This window comes from Nomascus leucogenys, unplaced genomic scaffold (genome assembly GCF_006542625.1).
Source record: "Nomascus leucogenys isolate Asia unplaced genomic scaffold, Asia_NLE_v1 000670F_135029_qpd_obj, whole genome shotgun sequence".
Lineage (NCBI taxonomy): Eukaryota > Metazoa > Chordata > Mammalia > Primates > Hylobatidae > Nomascus > Nomascus leucogenys.
Genome location: NW_022097098.1, coordinates 36,554 through 60,200, shown reverse-complemented (window position 1 = coordinate 60,200; position 23,647 = coordinate 36,554). Strand labels below are relative to the sequence as shown.

The following is a 23,647-nucleotide window of genomic DNA, read 5'->3' as shown; positions in this document are numbered from 1 at the left end:
ACCATAGGTTTCTGTGGAAATCTATCTAATCCATTCAGAGGAGAGTGGATGGCTGAAGTTACTATCATCTGTGAGGTTTATGTTTTTGAAGAGTTAATCTAGGAGCCTCTTCTTATTTTTTTCCACTTGCATCTTATCAGTAAGAGCTTTTTGTTTTAAAAAAATGAGATAGGTTCTTGCTCTATCACCTAGGCTGGAGTGCAGTAGCAAGATCTCTGCTCACTGCAACCTCTGCCTCCTGGGCTCAAGGGATCCTCCCACCTCAACCTCACAAGTAGCGGGCACCACTGGCATGCACACCGTGCCTGGCTAATTTATGTATTTTTTATAGAGAAGAGGTTCTGCTCTCTTGTCCAGGCTGATCTCAAACTCCTGGGCTCAAGTGATCTGCCTGCCTCAACCTCCCAAAGTGCTGTAATTACGGGCATGAGCCACCATGCCCGGCCTGTAAAACATTTTTGAATAGCCCAACATGTATATCTCATTATTTATAAGCTTTATTTATGGGCTATAGTCATTCTGTATATAAATATTAGTTAATTTAATTCTTTTTCCTTAGATAAAAATAAACGTAAATCAACATTAAATTTTGTTCTTTATGCCTCAATTATCTTGCATATTTTGGGGGACATATGGCCTTCTTATCTTTTCATTTAAGAAGTCATTAATTTAGAACTCTTTCTAGAGTATTTATCTCTCTAGAGACCCACTAGAGTTTAAGAGAAAAATGAGGCGTATATAAAGCTTAGATAAATTCAGTGTCTTTTTAGAGAATAGTGAGAGATAACTGTATATGGTAATTAATTTTTATGAGAAGTTTATGTATCTGTGTTTGTTTTATTTCAGGGGTTAATTTTCAAATTTTGGATGGTTCTCCCTCTTTGAGTTGCCATTTGTTTGTGCTTATAACTTACCAATCATGCCTTCAGAACTGGTAAATGTTGGAAAGGAAAGGCCCTACGTGACTTACAAAGGTTCCGATGTAAATATGTGTTCCTGGTAAAGAGGGGATTCACCATGTTGTCCAGGCTAGTCTCGAACTCCTGACCACAGGAGATCCACCCACCTTGGCCTCCCAAAATGCTGAGATTACAGGCTTGACCCACAGCGCCCGGCCAGTAATTTCATATCTTCTACCAAATATTTTTGAATAAACAAAAGCTGTTTAAAAGTCAGATATTTGAGTGTCTTCTTTATCTTCTGAAGTACTTATTATGCCATTTCTCAACATAATTCTCCCTAAATATGATTTGTATCTTCGTGCATGACATAATTTTATGTCTCTTTGGTGCTTCTCTGTGACCTGTGTATACATATATATGCAATATATAAATTGAAGTCTGGGCGCAGTGGCTCATGCCTGTAATCCCTTCACTTTGAGAAGCCAAGCGAGGCAGATCACTTGAAGTCAGCAGTTCAAGACCGGCCTGGCCAAAACAGAGAAACCTCCTCTCTAATTTAAAAGTACAAAACTTAGCCAGGCGTGGTGGCGCTCACATTTAAACCCAGTTACCCTGGAGTCTGAGGCAGGTGAGTGGCTTGAGCCCAGGAGACAGAGGCTGCAGTGAGATCAGGCCACTGCAAACCAGCCTGGGGGAGAGAGCAAGACTCTGTCTCCAAAATAAACACATAAAATAAAACAAAATAAAATTGAAATAATATTTTCATATTCTTTCTCACCCAGCCCAGTTTGTTTTCAGAGTATCTGATAAACCACTAGTTGCCTTATGAGTTAGAGAAGTTTTTCCAGACATTTAAGTTTTCTAATGTGCAACTTCATAAAATGTCTCATTTCTACTGTAAATATTTTCTTTACAGCTGTGAAATGTGAAGTTTGCAATTCTGGAGGAAGACAGAATTCTGAAATGCCCCCTACATTTCTTGCCCCTCAGAGACTCACCCTGTGTCTTCCCCACCCTGAAGTGTGGGGGGAACCTTGAATTGATGAGCCCTCCCAAACCCCGGATTAGGTTAGGAATACCCTGAAACAATAGCTGTTAAGAGCTGGGTATAATTCAATCATCTGAGTTCTTTATAATGGACTGAACCTCCCTGAGATTCCATTCCCCTGTGGGTGATTCCTCAGCACTGGCTGTGCAGACCCACGGAGCTGCACAGCCCAGACCTGGGCAACACCTGTAGGAGCTCAGAGCATCCTCCCGGCAGCTGGCAGAACAAACAAGTGGGCCTGGGTTTCACAACCCTGAGGCATTGAATTCGGCCACAAACTCGAATCAGATCGAAGCCAGACCCTTCTCAGGTGAAGGCAACGACCACACAGACAGACCCATCCTGGAGGTCCCTCGTGTGACTCAGCAGGAGGCAGTCACTTGGCCTAGTAGAACTTCTGACCTGTGAGCTGGGGTTTGTTTTAAATATCCAAAATTTGTGAGAATTTATTCTGCGTTGATGTAAAACTAATCTACTCTCCATCCACAAGTTTCTTCACATTGTGGAAGTGAGAAAAACCAGTGTGTGTGTTTGTGTGTGGGAAGGGGAGGCAGGGAGCTGTGTCCAGTTGTGGCTAAACTATGGCTCATCAGAAACATAGCAGCCAAAACCTTTGAAAGGTTCTCAAAATCTCACTTCAGATCCATAATCCAACCACCTCAGCTGGAAATTCTGCTGCTACAGTTGCTGTCACGGAGCAGACCTGAATCTCACCCATGGAGACAGGCAGGCAAACGGGTGTGTCTGCTGAGATGTCCGCCATGCCCCGAGGTCTGAAGGGCAGCAACAAGGATGGAATACCTGAGGACCTAGATGGGCACTTGGAAGAACCCAGGGGTCAGGAAGGTGAGCTCAGCAGTCAGGATGTCACGGACCTCATAGAAGGTGACAATGAAGCCTCAGCCTCAGCTCCTCCTGCAGCCAAAAGACGGAAAAGAGATACCCAAGGAAAGAAGGACAGGAAGCCCACCGTGGATGCGGAGGAGGCTCAGAGGATGGCAACCCTGCTGTCTGCCATGTCTGAGGAGCAGCTGGCCCGCTACGAAGTGTGTCGCCGGTCAGCTTTCCCAAAAGCACGCATTGCAGGTCTGATGCAGTCTATCACTGGCAGATCGGTGCCTGAGAACGTGGCCATTGCCATGGCTGGAATAGCCAAGGTCTTCATCAGAGAGGTGGTGGCAGAGGCCCTGGACATGTGTGAGATGTGGGGAGAAAGCCCCCACTGCAGCCCAAGCATTTAAGGGAGGCTGTTCGCAGGTTAAAGCCCAAGGGCCTTTTGCCCAACAGCAACTACCAAAAAATCATGTTCTAGGCCCAAGGCCAGAGGGAAGGGTCTGTTTGTGCAGGCATAAGTACTGCATTCGTCTTCCAGTGACAGGACTGCGTTTGCTGGAGCTTCTGCATCTCAGTCTACCCTGGATTTACCCACGATCTTAGTGTCTTCAAATGTCAAGCTGCCCTTACCTGGATGAAGACAGCAGATTGTTTCGTAGTAGCCTAGGCCAAATGTTTGGGCCTCCGAGGTCATGTTGAGGCATTTTTGTATGTCTTTCTAGTTGGAAGAAGAAAGGTGCCTGGGCCTTGAGCATCCTGTGGACAGGAAGCTGCATTCGGAGAGGGAAGCCCTTTCCAGGAGATTTCTGCGGTTTCATGCTGAAGCCTGCTGTTGCCGTGTCTTAGCTTGTATGCTTATGTCTGGGTTTCAGTAAGTGAAGCCTCCAGAAATGTTTCCCAATTGTTGTCCTGTGTATTCTTCATGCTCATATGTATTTTTGTGAGTCATCACAAAAACAGTTAAACGCTTTTCCAAACTGAAGAAATAAAAATTACATCACAAAGCATTTTTTTCTCTCAGTTGACTCTTCTCGTATTCCTGCCTACTGTGCTTTATGTCAGCAAGTGATCCTTTCCTGTTTTAGAATGTAATGTAGTATAGATGCATTGGATAAGTCTAGAGAGCAGCCAATTCCAAAACCACCTTTCCTCATGCCGCCATTTTTAATGAACCTATATGTAGTTTAAAAGGCATAGAGACAGCCTATTGATACTTCAGCTTTCTACACATGGTGATATCGCCAGTGCTTCCAGAGACACTGAAATTTAGTTCAAAACATTGCTTGACACTATTCCTGACTTTATTCATTCTACCGATGATCCACTCAGAAAATCAAACCTGAGTACAGAGACACGGGAGAAGTTATTAAAATATCAGACCAAGTAGGTTCATCACGAGTGACAAAGTTATTCCGAACTCTACTTGTACTGCTGTACCTTTATGATGCAAATGAGTAATTCTTCATTATAGAATAAAGACCTGAGATTTATTACGGAATCACTGTGAACCTTCCCAGCACAGCTCACAGATATCCGTGGTGCCATTTCAGTCTGTTTACCTCTGCCATGTGCCCCCTGAATCACAGAGCATAAGCCAAAAGAATCGAAAAGACCCCATTGTTCTGCTCTAATATCCAATGGAGAATAACATGTACTTTTTCTTCCTGAAGCAAAATATACCCCCATACAATATAGTTGTATTTCCTCATACATTCAGCTTTTGCTGTTAAAATAGGACTTATTGTGCATAGAATCTGCCTTTGGGTATTACACAAATTTCTAAACTTTACCAAGAATGGGGAAATTCTGTTTCATACCTCCATATTCTGGCCTTCTTCGGCTTTCCTTTTATTTTACCAACTTTCTTGTAAAGGCGTACAACAAGTTAGACCAGTGTGTCTTAGAGACACAAGGAGGGTACAGGTTCTTGGCAGAACTGATGGAGATGGGAGGGCTCGCTCAGGAATTAAAGTGCTTGAGCTCCCAAAAAAGTAAGGTCCAAGAGACTCATTATCTCCCAGTCTTTAGATTGCACTCAGCTCATTCCTTTTCCATGGCATGGAGCAGTCTTGGAAGCTGTATTCTGGCAGATGTGGCAGGTCTGGCCCTTTCAGAACACTAGAGGAAAAGAGAACCTGGCCCAAGCAGCCTGCGGTGTAGACAAGCATCTGCAGAGAGCAGTGCTGATGGTGACTCCACACACAAGCTTAGAACATTTCTCTTGCCCCTCATAGAACTCAATACATTGAGTGGGGTCTGAGTAAGGCTGAACTGCTGAAGACTGAAACAAGTTCCCATCAAGGTCTCAGAGGTCAGCTCAGGAGCAGGAACACAGCGTTGTTTTCTCAGAGAGGAAAATTGGATTAGCTGAGAGGGTTCAGTGTCCCTACGCATTTTTTTTTTCCCTGTAAGTTATGGGATACTTGTGCAGAACGTGCAGGTTTCTTACCAAGGTATACATGTGCCATAGCGATTTGCTGCACCAGTCAACCCACCATCTAGGCTTTAAGCCCCACATGCGTTGGGTGTTTGTCCTAATGCTCTCCTTTCCCTTGCCTCCCAACCCGTGACAGGCCACGGTGTGTGACGTTCCACTTTCTCTCTCCATGTGTTCTCATTGATCAATTCCAGCTTATGAGTGAGAACATGTGGTGTTTGGTTTTCCTTTCCTGTGTTAGTTTGCTGAGAATGATGGTCTCCCGTGTCATCCATGTCACCGCAAAGAACAGGAACTCATTCTTTTTTATGGCAGCATAGTATTCCCTGGTGTATATACCACACATATTCTTTATCCAGTCTGTCACTGATGGGTATTTGGGTTGGTTCCAGGTCTTTGCTCTTGTAAACTGTGCCTCAATGAATATACCTGTGCACGTGTCCTTATAGTAGGATGAATGATAATCCTTTGGGTATGTACCCGGTAATGAGATAGCTGGGTCCAATGGTATTTCTGGTTCTAGACTCTTGGGGAATCGCCACACTGTCTTCCACAATGGTTGAACTGATTTACACTCTCACAGACATTGTAAAAGTGTTTCTGTATCTTCACAGCCTTGCCAGCATCTGTTGTTTCCTGACTCTTTAATAATCGCATACGAAATCTTCTCAATATATAATATCATATAGCTACAGCTCTCAAGAAAGAAGTCTGTAGAAAGTGTTATCTTTCCAGGAGAAAGCTTTGACTGCTTTCATGGCTGGTTGTGTTACACGTTAACGACAATGAGGTTTTTCCTGAAGCTTCACTACTATTCTTAAAGTCTATCTCATAATGTACATTTGGAGATTGCCTAGAAAAAAGTGGTCTCTGACTGGTGCTGGTAAGGTGGTGACAAGATATCGAACACATAAAGTGACGGTACTTGACTATTTTCCAAAATTTACTATTTTGGGGTAAGCTTAACAACCTCACTGCCTGCCTTTGCCCTCACAAGTAATTAGCATATGCCTCAATAAAGTTGAAGCTAGCTAGCTCCACTATTCCAAGCAGATACTGTCAAGGGTCTAGTCTCTAGAAGTATAAAGTACAAAGCTTACAAGTACAACTACACGAAAAGTTGTACCCAAGCTAGAAAGGCTTAAATGATCAATTGATGTATTTGTGTTTCCTCTGGAAGAGGGTACAAAGCAGAGCGCTAATACACATATATAGGGGAGAAGAGGGCAGGGCTTTTATGGATGGCACACAGCTAGGTGTCTTCAAAGAGGTGCACCAGGGAAGCCTCACTGGGCTCCTGTAGGGCGCCAGTGGCCGCGCTCTGGAAGCGCACGTTCAGGATGATGTCCTGCGTGATCTTGCGCATCAGGCGCTGGAAGGGCAACTTGAGGAGGTGCAGCTGCGTGGACTTCTGGTACTTTCTGATTTTGTGCAGTGCCAGGCCTGTAGCCGTGAGGCTTCTTGATCCCTCCTGTAGGCGGCGCCCTTTTGCCGGCGGCTGCAGTGGCCAGGGTCTTCGTGGCGTCTGCCAGGCTGTGGCTTTGCCGGGCCAAAATGGTGAAACTTCCTCTCTACTTTAAAGAATACAAATTTCTCCTGGTGTGGTGGTGCGCACAGTTAGTCCCAGCTACTCTGGAGGGTGAGTCAGGAGAGTTGCTTGGGCCCAGGAGGCAGAGGCTGCAGTGAGCTGACATCAGGCCACTGCAATCCAGCCTGGGGTACAGAGCGAGACTGTGTCTCAAAAATAAAGAAATAAAATGCAATACAATACAATACAATACAATACAATACAATACAATACAATACAAAAGATTGAAATAATATTTTCATGTTCCCCTCACCCAGCCCAGTCTATTTTCAGAGTATCTGATAAACCACTTGTTTCCCTACGAGTTAGAGATTTTTTTCTCAGACGTTTAAGTTTTCTAATGTGCAACTTCATAAAAGGTCTCATTTTTACTCTCAATGTTTTCTTTATTGTTGTGAAATGTGAACTTTGCGATTCTGTGAGGAATCCAGAATTCTGAAATGCCCCCTGCATTTCCTGCCCCCCCAGAGCCTAGCCCTGCCTCTTCCCCTCCCTTGGGTGTGGACGGAACCTTGAATTGAGGAGCCCGCCCAAACCCCTGATTAGATTAGGAATACCCTGAAACAATAGCTGTTAAGGGCTGGGTCTAATTCAATCATCTGAGCTCTTTATAAGGGACTGAACCTCCATGAGATTCCATTCCCCTGTGGGTGATTCCTCAGCCCTGGATGTGCAGACCCAGGGAGCTGCACGGCCCAGACCTGGGCAACACCTGTAAGAGCTCAGAGCATCCCCCCGGCAGCTGGCAGAACAAACAAGTGGGCCTGGGTTTCACAAACCTGAGGCATTGAACTCCTGACCTCGTGACCCACTCACTTCTGCCTCCCAAAGTGCTGGGATGACAGACGTGAGCCACTGCGTTCAGTGTACAGTGCCATTTCTTAGAAATCACTCAGGGGAACACAAACTTATAGGTCATGTGTAGATATTTTATTTATTTATTTATTTATTTATTGCACAGGGAGGTGGGGGGATGGAGTTTCGCTCTTACTGCTCAGGCTAGAGTGCAATGGCATAGCAGGCTCAAGGAGTCAACCTATGGCAGAGATGACATGTCATTAGAGCATAAGGGCCGCAGCGAAAGGTGGCAGGGCCTGCGCTTTTAAAGGCTGAAATCCTGGCGGCTCACTCCTGTCATCCCAGTACTTAGGGAGGCCCAGGAGGACGGATCACTTGAGGTCAGAAGTTTGATACCAGCGTGGCCAACATGGAGAATCCCCTTCTCTACTAAAAATAGAAGACACGAGCTGGCTGTGGTGGTGAGCACCTGTAATCCCAGCTACCGAAGAAGAATCACTGGAAACCGGGAAGCAGAGGTTGCCGTGAGCTGAGAGAGCACAACTGCACCCCAGCCTGGGTGACAGAGTGAGAGAGACTCAGTCCAAAAACAAGAAAAGAAGAAAAAAAAGAACAGGCCCAAATACTGCATTGTTGCGAGTAACAAGGAGCTTACTTAATGGGTATAGAGTTTTGTCTCTACAAGTTGAAAGAAGGTCCCTATGAATGGGAATGATAGTTGCAAAACAATGTGAATGTAGTTAGCTTTTCTTAGCTGCACACTTACAATAGCTAAAATGGTTAATTTTCTGTACACTTTACCACTATGTAAAAAATAATTTTTAAATAAACAAATTATAGCTATCTGCAATATCATGAATTAATACCATAACTATAATGTTGCATAGAAGAAAGTAGATGTAAAAGTATACATATTATACAATTTCACTTATATAAAATCCAAAAAGTGAACGCAACTGAGTTTCTGGCTTCCAGTAATAAGTAAAGTAGTTTGTAGAATAATTCACATATAATTGTAACAAAGCTCTTTGATCACAGGGCTTCAGCACTGCAATCCCAACATGCACCAGGCTCAAGGAGAGTGCGCTAATCAGTGGAGGAAGGGACGAGGCTCCGCACGTCTCACTGGTCTTGCTGGGAGATGTAGTCTCATAAACGCTCCCAGCCCTTTGGTCATAGGGCTGCAGCACTACAATCCTAGCATGCACCAGGCTCAGGGAAAGTGCGCGTCACTGGAGGAAGAGGCAGGGCAGTGCGTGCCTCGGTGGCCTTGCTGGGAGATATAGTCTCATAAACACTCCCAGCCCTTTCATCACCGGGCTGCAAGACTACAGTCCCAACATGCACCCAGCTCGGCAACAGTGCGCATTACTGGGGGAAGAGACTGGACCGTGAGTGCCTCCTTCTACTTGCTGGGAGATGTAGTTTCATAAAGACTCCCAGACTTTCCGGTCTCGTGGCTACAGGACTACCATCCCAGTATGCACAGGGGTCAGGGACAGTGTGCATCACTGGAAAAAGAGGCGGGGCTGTGTGCATCTCCCTAGGCTTGCTGGGAGATATATGCTCATAAACACTTCCAGTCCTTTCCTCAAAGAGCTGCAGGACTACAGTCGTAGCATGCACAAGTCTCAGGGACAATGCGTGTCACTGGAGGAAGAGACCGGGCTGTGTGCGCCTCCCTAGGATTGCTGGAAGATGTATTGTCATAAATACTCCCAACCGTTTGGTCAAAGGGCTACAGGACTACGATCCCAGCATGGGCCAGGCTCCAGGGCGAGGCGCAGACCTGGAAGAAGAGGTAGAGTGGTACGCGCCCCACCTGATATGCTGGGAGCTGTAGTCCGTTAACTACTCTCAGCCTGTCTGTAGGTAGGCTTCAGAACTATAATCCTAGCATGTACCGGGATCGGGGGTGCATAGCCCTGGAGGGAGGGGCAGAGAGGTGTGGACTTCCTGGTGTCCAAAGCACTGCTGAGTTCTAATGCTATGCCGACTCTTTGCAAGGAGAGTGAGTACAGAGGTGCACCTGGAGGGCAGATCTGGGCTGAGCATTGAGGAGGGTATTACCCTAAGAAGATACCTTACCTTTTCCCAAATCGGACGGCTTGTCCTCACCCGATTGGCCCTATCCTTCTCAGGTTCCTCTTTCAGTTGCACCCAGGGTTCTTTCCAGAGCATTACGTCTTCTGCAGCCCAGGGCGCTGCCTTCTTTCCTAAACTGCTGTGGAAACTTTCCTGATGTCCGAGACAAGGTTCATTGTGCTGCAGCCCTCTTTTTTCTCTAGTCAGAGCACACACTCAACTGTTTTTGAGAGAAATCTTCCACCTGGCCTGCTTGTGAGAAGCTTCAGAGCTCTACAGGGGGTGAAAAGGGCTGTGGCTTCCTGGAAATGTCACTCTCAAAGTCGCCTTTTTCATGAATGTGAAAGTCTAGGCATCAGAAAGGTTAATTATTGGGTTGCAGAAAATCTGCTAAGAGCAAAGGAAAAAACCCCATTTCTGAGGCGTGAGTCTTGTGAGCCATTTTCATCAACCCATTTAAGTGGACAAGCTCCGAAATACAACCTGAAGCTGCTGACTATTTAGGCATTTTACACTTGAATTCAAGTCAGGCCTGGCTTGCCAGTGTCTCAGAGCCACAAATGGGACCTGATACCTGAGGAACAGATAGTGTTCCAGCTTTATGGGGGCAACTTTTAAGATGTGGAGCACTTGGGGTCATTTGAAACCCGCTGTCTTCAGTAGGGACTTTTACTTCTAGAAAGCATTTGCATTTTGATTTTATCTGTCTTCAAGCCGACCCTTTGTTTATTTTAATAGTAAAAAACACATTCCTGGGTGGAGATTTAAGATGCTAATGCGACATGCAATGTATGCACAAATATGTACAGCTACTGCACATGTGCACCCAGAAGACCAGTCAGAACATGTTTACTGTAACACTTCTTTCCGCCTTCTTGTGAATAATCTTGCAAAACTCACCATAAAGAGGGTTTCTCCAGCAATAATTAATGCTGTTTCACTTTTATGAGCCGGCTGCCCTGGAATCTCTTTCTCAGACTGTACCATCTATTCTGCACTTAATTTTCAAAATATTCTTTTTTTGCAATAAATTTTGCTGTACTTCTTTTGTTGTGTGTCTCTTGTTTAAATTCTTTTAAACTAAGAAGATCAGAAACAAGGTATTACATCAGCTATCAACAATTCTGGTGCCATGACCTGGGGAGAGGCATGTCTGCTTCATTAACTTCAGTTTCCCTTTACTTGCAGTGAATACTATGGCAGCTTCAGACTAACTGGTTAACTAGCGCTTTTTGTTCCAGCGCTGTTTCAGTAAAGTTCTGGGGGAAACGTTTTTAAGTCACCTGTATTCTTTAGAGAGAGAATGTATGTCCGCTCTCCTTTTGGCTGCTGCTTCTGTAGTATCGATAAATACACTAACCACATGGGTTGCCCTCAATATTTCATATTTGGGCTACTTTGCCGCTTAGTTTCACATCTTTCTGGCCACAGTTCAGACTCAGCTTATTGTTTGCTCTCCCTTCAGCAATACTCTATCTCCACCTAGTGGCTATTGTAATGTATTTTCTGGTCAGGTTTTCTGTTTACAAAATTTTTGTTTTGTTTTGAGCGGCACATTAATAGAACCCTGTCCCTTCAGGCTTTATGCACTTCCCAGCTCCTTGAAATTGTTCTTCAACAGGCTTTCTTTGCTGAACAAAAGATGCATAGTCATGTAGATTCCCGGTCGTAGGGATTGCATCTGAGCATTCCAGGCGTTATAATTGGGCATCACAAATGGCAAACCAGTGAATTAGGGCAAGGCTTGTCAGCCGGACATCTGCCCCCCAGCCAGCAGTGGGAGTCATCTCGGTAGGGCTGGAGATGTCCACCGCTGGGGAGAGCTAGGATGGTGTACCGCAAATGCCTATGACCTCCTAGAGCTTCAGTTAATGGGGTTTCAAGGGGATGCCCTAGACACCTTGGTGATACCACTTGGCCCGTGGGGATGCCCACAGCCTTCTGGACTTCAGTAAATGTTCTGTCATTGCAGGATTCCCTCGGCACCGTGGGAGCCGCTTCCTCTACTGTCACTGAAACACCCCTGGGATGTATATCTAAAAATTAGAACAGCTTTTGGCTAAATGAACTTAGAAAAAAGAAAACCCTATCTCCTTTTGTAACACTATTTAGCCTGCCTAGAGATTAGCTGACAAAACATGGCTGGAGAATGCAACTGTGAACTTTAACTCCATCCTACAGCTAGATCTTTTCTGTGGAAATCAGGGAAAATTGTCTGACGTATCCTATGTGCAAACCTTTCTGATCTGACAACAAAATCCAGCTCTATGCAGCACCTGTGGGCTAAAGCCTAGTAAGCCAGAAAGCCCCTCAGAAAAATTGGAAGATCAACTGTTATTAAGGGAAAGGGACCCCAGACCCCACAGCCCAACACCAGCTCCAGACAGGGACCCTCAGGGGACCACACCTCCTTTAGAATCCCCAGCGTCCTCCCACTATCAGAGTCTAATGTAGAATCTAAGCTTGTTTCACCTCTTCCTTATGCTCCTCTCTATCGGCCTTTGCCAGGTACAATCGAGACCAGCCCAGCTGCGGTTACTCACGTGGAGCTTCACACCATCCAGGGCCAGAGAAATTGCTCCCCTTACAGAAAGTCTCAAATAGAGAGAGGACCATCAGAGTGCTTGTTCTACTCTCAATACATGATCTAATCCAATATAAGCAACAACTCTGATGGCCCGCAGACAACTTCAGCGCATTTACTGAAGACTTCCAGGCTTTAACTTTGACCACCATTCAACTGTACCATCCATAAATGGACAGAATGACTGCTGTCAATTTAGCTGCACAAAATTTTGCTTATTGGCAAAAAAATAGAAAATACTTAAAACATTTGTTGCTTTCACCATGTTAATGCAAAATACTTTTGCAGCACAAATGTCACCATAAGGTGGAGCCTTGGGAATCCAGTAGAAACTCTCAGAAAACTTCAATGGGTCCGCAACAAGCAGCAGAGGCCTCAACAGACTTCAACAACGTCTGGACACCATGGCCACTGCAGTCCAACAAAACCAAAGAGCCTGGGATCTTCTCCCAGCCGGGCAATGAGGAGCATGTTTATATCTAGAAGAAGAATGCTGTTTTTGAGATCAATCAGCCTGATTTAGTCCAAGAAAATATTAATAATATCATCACCCCGGCAGACAAAATTGAATCTCTAGGAACCTCCATGGGAACATGAAAGCAATGTCTATTACCTGCCTTACTCTCTTTAATAGTAACAGTCATTACTATACTGTCAGCTTTTACTTTTGTTCCAATTTTGTTTAAAATGTTTACTGATTTCCTGCTCTGTTGCTTATGGCAACTCCGTGTTTGCATGATGGTTTTGCAAGGCTTTCAACCTTTGGCTGCCAACATCTTGCCCACTGGTTCCACGAATGACATCGTTTAGACCAGGTTAGATCACACAGGAAGAAACTTTAGGGCCCAGGCTAGGCAGAATAACACCCACTCAGCAGGAAACAGCTCCAGAAAAAATGATCTAGCCCCTCAACCTCCAATACAATTATGACCCTAAGATCTCTTAGGAGGAAATTGAGGCAGAATAGTCAAGAAAATGACCATGATCTCGGGATACGGAAATGTGGGGAAAAGAAAGAGAGATCAGACTGTTACTGTGTCTATGTAGAAAGAAGTAGACATAGGAGTCTCCATTTTGCTCTGTGCAAGAAAAATGCTTCTGCCTTGAGATGCTGTTAATCTGTAACCCGAGCCCCAGCGCTGTGCTCACAGAGACTTGTGCTGACTCAAGGTTTAATGGATTTAGGGCTATGCAGAATGTGCTTTGTTAAAAAAGTGCTCGAAGGTGGTATGCTTGTTAAAATTCATCACCACTCCCTAATCTCAAGTACCCAGGGACACAAAACACTGCGGAAGGCCACAGGGACCTCTGCCTAGGAAAACCAGGTATTGCCCAAGGTTTCTCCCCATGTGATAGTCTGAGATATGGCCTCCTGGGAAGGGAAAGACCTGACCGTCCCCCAGCCCGACACCCGTAAATGGTCTGTGCTGAGAAGGATGAGTAAAAGAGGAAGACCTCTTTGCAGTTGAGATGAGAGGCAGGCATCTGTCTCCTGCTCGTCCCTGGGCAATGGAATGTCTCCGTGTAAAACCCGATTGTATGTTCTATTTACTGAGATAGGAGAAAATGGCCTTAGGGCTGGCGTTGAGACATGCTGGCGGCAATACTGTTCTTTAATGCACCGAGATGTTTGTATACGTGCACATCAAGGCACAGCATCTTTTCTAACCTTGTTTATGACACAGAGACATTTGTTCACATGTTTTCCTACTGACCCTCTCGCCACTATTACCCTATTGTCCTGCCACATTCTCGTCTCCAAGATAGTAGAGATAATGATCAATAAATACTGAGGGAACTCAGAGACCAATGCCGGCGTGGGTCCTCCGTATGCTGAGCGCCAGTCCCCTGGGCCCACATTTCTTTGTCTATACTTTGTCTCTGTGTCTCTTTCTTTTCTCAGTCTCTCGTTCCACCTGACAAGAAACACCCACAGGTGTGGAAGCGCAGGCCACCCTTTCATTGAAACTGTGGTGACTGTACAGCCAACACAATAAGCCTTAGCATTCGCATTGTAATTAGGCTCATTCAAGCAAAGTTATCTTCATTAAGGACTTTCTGTTCTAGAGAGCATGTGCATTTTGATTTTACCTGTCCTCAAACTTAACTTTTGCTTATTTTAATAGCAAAAAATACACCCCCTAGCTGGGCACGGTGGCTCACACCTGTACTCCCAGCACTTTGGGAGGCTGAGAAGAATGGATCAATTGAAACCAGAAGCTCAAGACTAGACTGGCCAACATAGTGAAACCCCGTCTTGACTAAAAATACAAAAATTAGCCAGGTATGGTGGTGCATGCCTGTAATCCCAGCTACTCAGGAGGCTGAGGCACGAGAATGGCTTAAACTCGGGAGGCAGAGGTTGCAGTGAGCAGAGATTGCACTGCCGCACTCCAGCCTGGGCAACAGAGCGAAACTCTGCCTCAAGCAAACATACAAAAATACACTCTTGGCTAGAGATCTAAGATGCTAATGAGACATGCAAAATATGAATAAGCATGTGCAGCTACTGCACATGTGCACCCAGAAGACCAGTCAGAACAGTCTTACTAGCAGCTCCTCTTCCCCCCTCCTTATTAATAAGAATGTAAAACTCCCATAAGGGGGTTTCTCCAGCGACAATCCACGCTGTCTCACTCTTATGAGCAGCCCGCCCTGGAATATCTCTCTCACCGTGTACTGTATTCTGCACTTAACTTTCAAATTTTTTTCTTTTCCAATAAATTATGCTGTACTTCTTTTCTGTATGTCTCTTGTGTAAATTATTATAAACTAAGAAGACAAGGACGGAGGTATCACATCAGCTCTCAACACAGCAATAAATCAGCCTCCCTCCTGTGGGTGTAGTCAAGGCACAAAAGGAGTCACATCACCTAAGTGCTGGACCCAGAGATATGTCACAATTTAACCTATGCACAAAGTTAAGGTAATAGAGGAGAGTCATATTAAATAGTTTCTGGGCCCAGGGATACATCACAATGGCTCCCGTGAGCAGAGATCAGGCAGAATAATCACATAACTGGTGTGCTGGACACAGCAATAAGCCACGCTTTCATCTGCGGACATGACCCAGGCAAGAAGGAAGTCACTGCATTTAGGTGCTTGTTGCAGAGGTACGTAACAATCTCTCTTATGAGCAAAGCCCAGGTAAGAGAGGAGAGTCACATTTCCAAGGTATTAACGTAGAAATACGTCACAAAAACTTTTTAGGCAGGGCCCATGCTGGATCTTCTTATCTTCCAGTTGTTAGGTCCAGGGATATGTCAGAATACCCAAAATACACAGGGCTTAGTCAAAAAAGGAGAGCCACATCACCTAGACGCTGGGTCTAGACATATGTCACATCTCTTTTATGGGGAAAGCTCAGGTAAAAAATCAGGTCACATCAAATAGTTGTTAGGCCCAGAGATATGCCACATTGCCTCCTGCTTGAAGTGTCTAGGCCAAAGACTCACATCACCTTGGTGCTAGGCCCGTGTTCATATATAAACATTAAACCGAGTTGAAATGGTGGCTCATTTCTAAACCCAGCTTATAGGCAAGGGAGGACTCTCCTGTCCTGACCCAGTTAATTGTAATGATGTTGACTCTCATACCCGGGCTTAATGCCACAGGCACGGTCATGGGTCCCTACCAGCAGGAAGGTCTCAAAGTTGATTGCAACTCTCATTCATACTGTATAGCGCCATTGGGTAGCACACAGAGAGTGCTAACTGGGCCGAGCACACAGGTGAGATTGTGGCACTCATATGCACACCCAGCCAGCAGTAAATATTGTCATCCTCTCACATGAACACAGGTCACTCTTGAGGTTCTGAATCTCACATCTGTAGTCAGTCAAAGGTGGGAAAAATTGACTTATATATAGATACTCATGGGTTGGTGACTCTCAGACCAAGATGCAGCACAACTGTGAGGCTGTGACTTCACTAAGGTGACACAGTCTGCAGAGGAATTGAGGATCTCACGCACAAATCCAGTCTGGTGTTGAGATGGTTACTCGTGGGCTTAGACCTAACATACAAGAGGTGTTGAATGTCATGCCTACAACTGCGACAGTTGTGGGATTGTTAATCTCATTCCCGGACCATTCTGCAGGTTTCATGGTGAAATTTCCCAGTGCCTAGCACCTGAGTGACTTGACGCTCTTGCATGGACCCAGCCCATAGATGGGATATTAACATATTGCTGGATGCAGCACCTTGAGAGTGTAACTCTATTCTCCTTCCTTGGCAATGCCCACAGTGAGCATTTTGACATATCGCTAGACCTTGCACCCAGGTGATGTGAGTCTCCTCTTCTGCCTTGGCGCTGCCCACAGGAAACATTTTTCTACATAGCTTGGCCTGGCACCCAGGTTATGTGACTCTCTGGCTTGTGCCCATATGGGATCCTGTGGTATATTCCTGGGTCCACTACCCAGGCGATGTAACTCCTCTGCCTGGGCCCTGCCTACAAAGGGCATTGTGACAGATCTCTGTGCTCATTGGCCAGGTAATGTGATTCTCTTTTCCTGTCTGGTCCCTTTACACAGAAGGGATTGTGACATGTTGCTGGGCTTAGCACAAAGTTGATGTGAATCTTCTGCCTGGATCAAGTTCACAGAAGGCCTTGTGACATACCTCCAGAGGTACCTATTTGATGTGACTCTCCTCTCTTACCTGAGCATTGCCCATAAGAGAGATTGTGACATACCTCTGGGCCAAGCACCGGGATGATGTGACTCTTCTCCCTGCCTCGGTCATGCCCACAGAGGGAAGTGTGACTTATAACTGGGCACAGCACACGGGTGAAGTGATTATTCTGCCTGGTCCCGACCTACAGGAGTCATTGTCAAATACCTCTGGGCCCATCATCTAGACTATGTGACTCTCTACTTCTTCCTAGGGCCTGCTCACAGTAAGGATTGTGACATATTACTTTGCCCAGTACCTACATGATGTGACTTTTCTCTCATGTCTGGGCTCTGTCTTGGAGGTGAATGTGACACACAGCTAGGCCTGGTCCCTAGGTTATGTAACTTCTCCTTTTTCAAAATCTTACTCACCAGGGGCATTGAAACATCCCTCTGGGCACTTCACTTAGGTAATGTTACCCTGTTGCCTGCAGCCTCCCTCAGGGGGTATTTTGACACATTGCTGGACCCAATACCTATGTGATATACTCTCCTTTCTTGCCTGGGCATTGTAATATATGGCTGGGTTCAATGACTAGGTGATGCAATTCTTATGCATAGTCCCTACCCACAGAGACATTGTAACATTTCTTTAGCTCTGACTCTCCTCTTCTGCCTTAGCCCTGCCAAAAACGGAGGTGGTGACATATAACTGGACCTAGCAACCAGCCAATATGACTCTCCTCTTTTGCCTGCACTAAGCATATTTTGGGTATTGTGACATATCATTTATCTCAACACCTGCAGGATGAAAGGCTCCTGCCTGAGCCCAGCCATCAGTCAAAATTGTCATTCTCCCACACGAACACAGCCCATAATTGAGGTTCTGAATCTGACACCCAGAGGCAGTCAAAAGTTGGAAAGTTGGCTCTCATAAGTGGATATTGTCCACAAGTGGGTTTGTGACTCCCTGATCAAGATCCAAAACACTTGTGAGGCTGTGACTCCACTAAGATAACTTAATATTCAAAAGGCATTAAGGCTCTCATGGAAAAATCCATTCCACCATTGAGATTGTGACTTATGTACATAGACGCAACATACAGGAGGCGTTGACTCTCATACCCACAACCGGCACTTATGTGGGATTGTTAACCTCACCCAGAGACCTTCCTGAAGGTGTGATTCTGACGTACACCTCTATGTGGGATTGTTAATCTCACCCAGGGACCTTCCTGCAGATGTGATTCTGATGTACTCCTCTATGTACGTTGCAGTGAGCCGAGATCGCACCACTGCACTCCAGCCTGGGTGATAGAGTGAGACTCTCTCAAAAAAAAAAAAAAAAGAGGCAATGACCTTGCTTCCTGCCTCTGCCTGAAGTTAGGGGTCCCTGACCTCTGCTGGCACCTAGCAGTCAAAGTGGATGGGGTCAGGGGTCAACGCTCAGCTGAGCACAGAGCCCTTCCCTCTCATTACCCTGCACGGGTGAAGCTGCTGGTCATGGCTAACCCGGAGTTTCTCTGTGTCCTACAGTTCCCTGCTGAACCAGCAATATTTATGGGGTACAGTGTGATGTTTCACTGCATCATACTACATGGTACAGTGTGATGCAGTGAAACATCACACTGTACTCCATAAACATGTATAATTATCATATGTTAATTATATGATGTTCCACTGCATCATACTACACAGTACAGTGACATGCAGTGAAACATAACATTGTACTCCGTAAACATATATAACTATCATGTGTTAATTACATGATGTTTCACTGCATCATACTACATGGTACAATGTGATGCAGTACAGTGTGATGCAGTGAAACATCACACTGTACTCCACAAACATGTATAATTATGTTAATTATATGATGTTTCACTGCATCACATTGTACCATATACACTGTACAGTGATTGAACCAGAATAATTAGCATATTTAAAACTTTAAACATTTATTTCCTTGTGCTAATAAAGTTCAAAATCCTCGCTTCAAGCTGTTATAGAATAAACTGTACATTATTATTAGCTATAGTCATCGTGCTGCATAATAGAACGCCAGGATTTATTCTTCCTAACAGTAACTTTGCACCCAGTGACAAAGCTCTCCCCACTCCCTCATCCTTCTGCCATCACTAACCTCTGGTAACCACCAACCTACCGTCTACTTCTATGAGATAGACTTCTTCAGATGTCACATGAGTGAGAGCACGTGGTCTGTTTCTGTGCCTGGCTTATTCCACTTAACATAATGTCCTCTAGCCTCATCTATGTTGACACAAATGACGGAACTTCATTCTGTTTTATGACTGAACATTATTCCTGTGTGTGTGTGCATGTGTGTATGCGCGTGTGTGTGTGTGTGTAGTCATTTCCTTCATTCATTCTGTAGATGGGCACTTATACACTGTTGGTAGGAATGTAAATTAGTACAATCATTTCCCATTTCTATAGGGAGAACAGTATGGAGGTTTTTCGATAAATTATAAATAGAACTACCATATGATCCAGCAATCTCATTGCTGGGTTTATATCAAGGGGAAAAAAATAAGCATGTCAAAAAAGATAACTGCACTCTCATGTTTATTAAGCAGTATTCACAATAACCCAAACCACTATTTCTTCTAAGTATTTCTTAATTTACCTTTTTTTCATATATTACACCCTAAACTTTTAAAGGATTCATGTCTGGTTTCCAATTTCTGAAACTTATGAGTCACTGATTCTTTGACTCTTGTCTTCCTATTTAGAGAGTCTGGTAAAACAATTAAATGCTTTTTATTTCTTCTCAATCTAATCTTCATATATAAATATATTTATATTTTCTATTAATTTGCCTTCTATAATATATATGACTACATTAATTGTGATCAGCATTTCACTTTACTAATCCTCTTTTTTGCCCAGCGTATTTTAATATGTAATTTGTATGTTGTACATTTAATTGTTTTACAACACTGTCAATACTTTACTTTTCATTTGCCTCTTTTCCAAAGATAGCTTGACAAACTCGTAGTTTCTTTCCACGTTATTTTGCTTTCTTGTTTTTCCATTATATTGACTTAAACATTTAAATATAAATTCAATATCTGAGATTTATCTGCCATATAATTTCTTCTGATGCTTCACCCCAGTAGCTCATCTCCTCGTGTATAACAGAATTTACAATTTAATCCTCACATATGGGAGACACCACATTCCAATGCCTGCAGGCAGTGTCTCTTTGTTTATTCCATTTGCCTTGTCAGAAGGGAACAACCCACATGGACCTGACATTCTTGTGATCAGACGCATCTGAGTGGAGCCCTGGACTCTTAGGTTGATTACTTCTCTGGATCATTACCTTTATTTACTTCCAGTCCTGGGAAGTTTTCTTAATTTCCTTTCAACTATATTAGGCATTCTGTGAATTCTTGTAACTTCTTGGTGATTTTAATGGTCTGCATTAAGTGTTTAAAGTATATTATTTTTCTGAAAAGCAGAAATATCAATAATTGCATATATGAATGAAATATTTTACATAGATTTTCTATGGCATCTATCACCATGAGAAATTCCAAGTTTTTTCCTTTGAAACACCCTTCTCATCAATAGACCATATTGTAATAATTTGTAGAATGTGATTACTTTTATACAATTAGAAAATTAATTATACATTACGCACATATTTTTGAAATACTCCACTGCAGTAAATAGTGTATGGCCAGAAGTATTGTTTTCTCTAACATAAAACTAATAAGAGTAAAATTATTTACCTGAATTCAGACCTTTTCGCTTCAATGGCCATTCTGTCTCATTAGCACTTCCCTGATCCATAAAAGACATCATTCGTATTTTTTGTTTAATTCATAATTTATTGAAATGAGTAATTTAACGTTATAATGTTTTATGGCAATTTAGGACATTTTCAATAAATATATTGAGCTTGAGGTCCTGGCTAAGTATTCCTTTTGTACTCGAAATCAGATTTTTCTGGCACAACTTCATTGCCTGCAATGGTATTTAGAAAAAGTATGAATGCCAGCACATGGACTATTTCAATACTGTACTCATTTGTTCATGTATAAACATTTCATTAGCTATGAAACAAACCAAATACAAATTCTGATGTATAATATATATCAAAAAATTCAGATTCTTCACTGAAGAAAACAATAAAAGTTGAATTTTCTGTGACATGTCACCGGTTCATAAGTTCTTTAATATGATTTAGGCTATTCCAAATGTAAGAAAATGTATGCATCACTATCCATGTTGTCTCAACATTTTTTATCTAGGTCCTAGAGGGCATAAAAAAGAATGTATATTGTCAGATTTATTTTTATAGACTTTAGATGTTTCTTTTGCTGTATTTTCTGTGCATACTAGTATGAATACATGGAGACAAGGACAAATGTACATTTAAGTGGTTATATGAATTTTGCTCATATGGCTAATTGCTTATATGGATGTTGTAAATGACAAGATAAAACAGTAAAGTTTGATAAACTTATCTGTGCCCTGTGAACTTTAGTTCACTTACTATATAACTTAATTCAGTCACTAATAATTAGTTTAAAAAATGTTTTTTAAAAGCTGAAAACCACACTTTATTACACATTTCTGAATCAGGAAGGGGTGAACTGTGCCCCAGCATTCTTGTGCCACTGACTTTTTTGGGGAGAAACATTCTGCAATAAAATAAGAGTTTCCAAACTCTATTTATAAAAAAGCTTGAGTTTTCTTCTGTGATTAACCTTCACTCCCCCGTCCCTTTTACCCAAGGAATGGTTCCTAGGTCATCTTTTGGAAGTTTAGTTTCTGGAAAGCTTTCCTGTGCTTTGTCCCAGTTGTTGTTGTTGTTGTTGTTGTTGTTCTTGTTTTGGAGAAGGTGAGTCTCTTTAATTGAGGATGGTTTGTCTGTCTCCAACCCTGCATGTGTTTGCCAAATCTGAGGCTGTATTGGAGTTTTTATTCTCCCACCATCCTTCCCCAGGCCTTCTCCTGTTTTCAACACATCTTTTTCAACATCTTCTGACCTTTGTCGCTATCAGTAATTTCAGAATGAACAGATGCAGGAGCATCATCTCTTTGGAAATTTCCTTCACTTCCAATCTGCTCCCTATGTTTTCCAGCTCTATCTTTATATTTTTGATTCTCTAGTATCTTATCATCTTTGTAGCATGTATTCTGTAAACCATATTTTACTCATATATTTTTAAAATCCTTTTCTCCTTTCCAACTCGTTTCCTTCTTAGTTAATGATGGACCAACAAATGATTCATCTTTCTTATCAAGGAAAAGGTGAGCTCTAACCTGCCCTGGTTCACATCCAACACAGCTATTACTGCCAGGGTGAATGTAATAAGATAACACAGTGTCTCCAACTTTCACTTTATCTCCATGCTCAGGTTCATAAGGGTCACATTTAGTTTTCAGCTGAACAATCCATTTTCCATTAACAATTGTTCCATTTTGACGGCCTGATCCAAAAGGACATAACTTTGTAAGTCATGGTCAAAATAAATCTCTGCATGAAACTTACACCAACTTCAGGGATTCAAAGAGTATGCTCCCTATCATTTTCCCTTCCAATTGTAGCAGGTTTCACAGCAGTAATGATGAAGAGTGATCCTGTCTGTAACACAGGTGATCTAATGACAGTTACTCTCATATATGACGGCCACACTTTTTCCTCATCTTCCTCCTCAGCATCTTTTGCAGTTGCATTGCCTTTACCGGTAACACCTTCATCATAACTACCCTCGGTCTGAGAGTCTGTAATTTCACCTTCTTCTGGTTCACTATGAGTCTCTGTGATTTTCTCATCCTTAAAGTTGAATTGAGACGTTTTCATTAAGAGGAGATTCCATAGTATTTCCACTAACTGGAACAGTGAATTTTGGGGGATTATTTTTGTGATGAATGCCTATTTTGGCTTTTTTTTCACATTTGTGAAATTGTCTTTCCCATTGCAGCCTGTATGTTCAACACTGAAGGCTTCTTGATCCTCTGAATTCAAATCGTTTTCCTCATTTTTTTTTGGTAGAAGAATCTGGATCCTTTCTTTTCTCAATTTTTTATTTTTGTTTTGTGCTGTAAGTCTGATAAGGTTGCAAATCTACTCAAGAATGAAACTGATAGCGACCACTTTCCACATCACAGTAGTACTAAATTAAATCATAATATATTTGATTCTCAGAATCTTAATAGAAACCAGTGCTGTGGTCAAAATACAGTCCAGTATTTTCATCATAACTAAATCCAGTCTGTGATAAAGCCGCTTCTGCTGCAGCTCTCAAACTTCCAGCTAATGATGAACCTTCTAAGGACGTACCTTGTGCTGCTAATGCAGATGCTGGCTCCTGTGAATTTGAGGCAAATGACCCTCTTGTCTACATTCAACATTTGCTGTCCTATCAGTACCAGGGTGAGCACCATTTTCTATTTATAACTGGTCGTTAGAATTCAAAACAGGAGTTTCAATATCCTGATCTTGCTGATTTGACTGTTCAGTCACTCACTTTATTTGGAAGACTAACATCATTAGAGTAGGTCTGATAATAATAATCTAGACTGACGAAGGAGCATGGTTCTCTGTGAGTACTTCTACATCAGACTTTTATTATCTCCATTTCTCCCACAGCGGAGTACAGTACTGAGTTCTTCCAGCTGCGTGCGGAGCTCCTGGCGGTCGCTCGTGTCGCTCTGAGCAGCCGTCCTGTGCGAGGCCATAGCTTCTACCGTTCCCGCACCTGCCGCCTGCAGCTCAGC

General features: G+C 43.3%; 2 pseudogenes; both read right to left on the bottom strand.

Annotated features, from left to right (window-relative positions):
- Nucleotides 1-6,473: 6,473 nt before the first annotated feature.
- LOC100579359 lies at nt 6,474-9,788 on the bottom strand (annotated as a pseudogene).
- Nucleotides 9,789-21,632: 11,844 nt separating this feature from the next.
- LOC115834151 lies at nt 21,633-23,314 on the bottom strand (annotated as a pseudogene).
- Nucleotides 23,315-23,647: the final 333 nt, after the last annotated feature.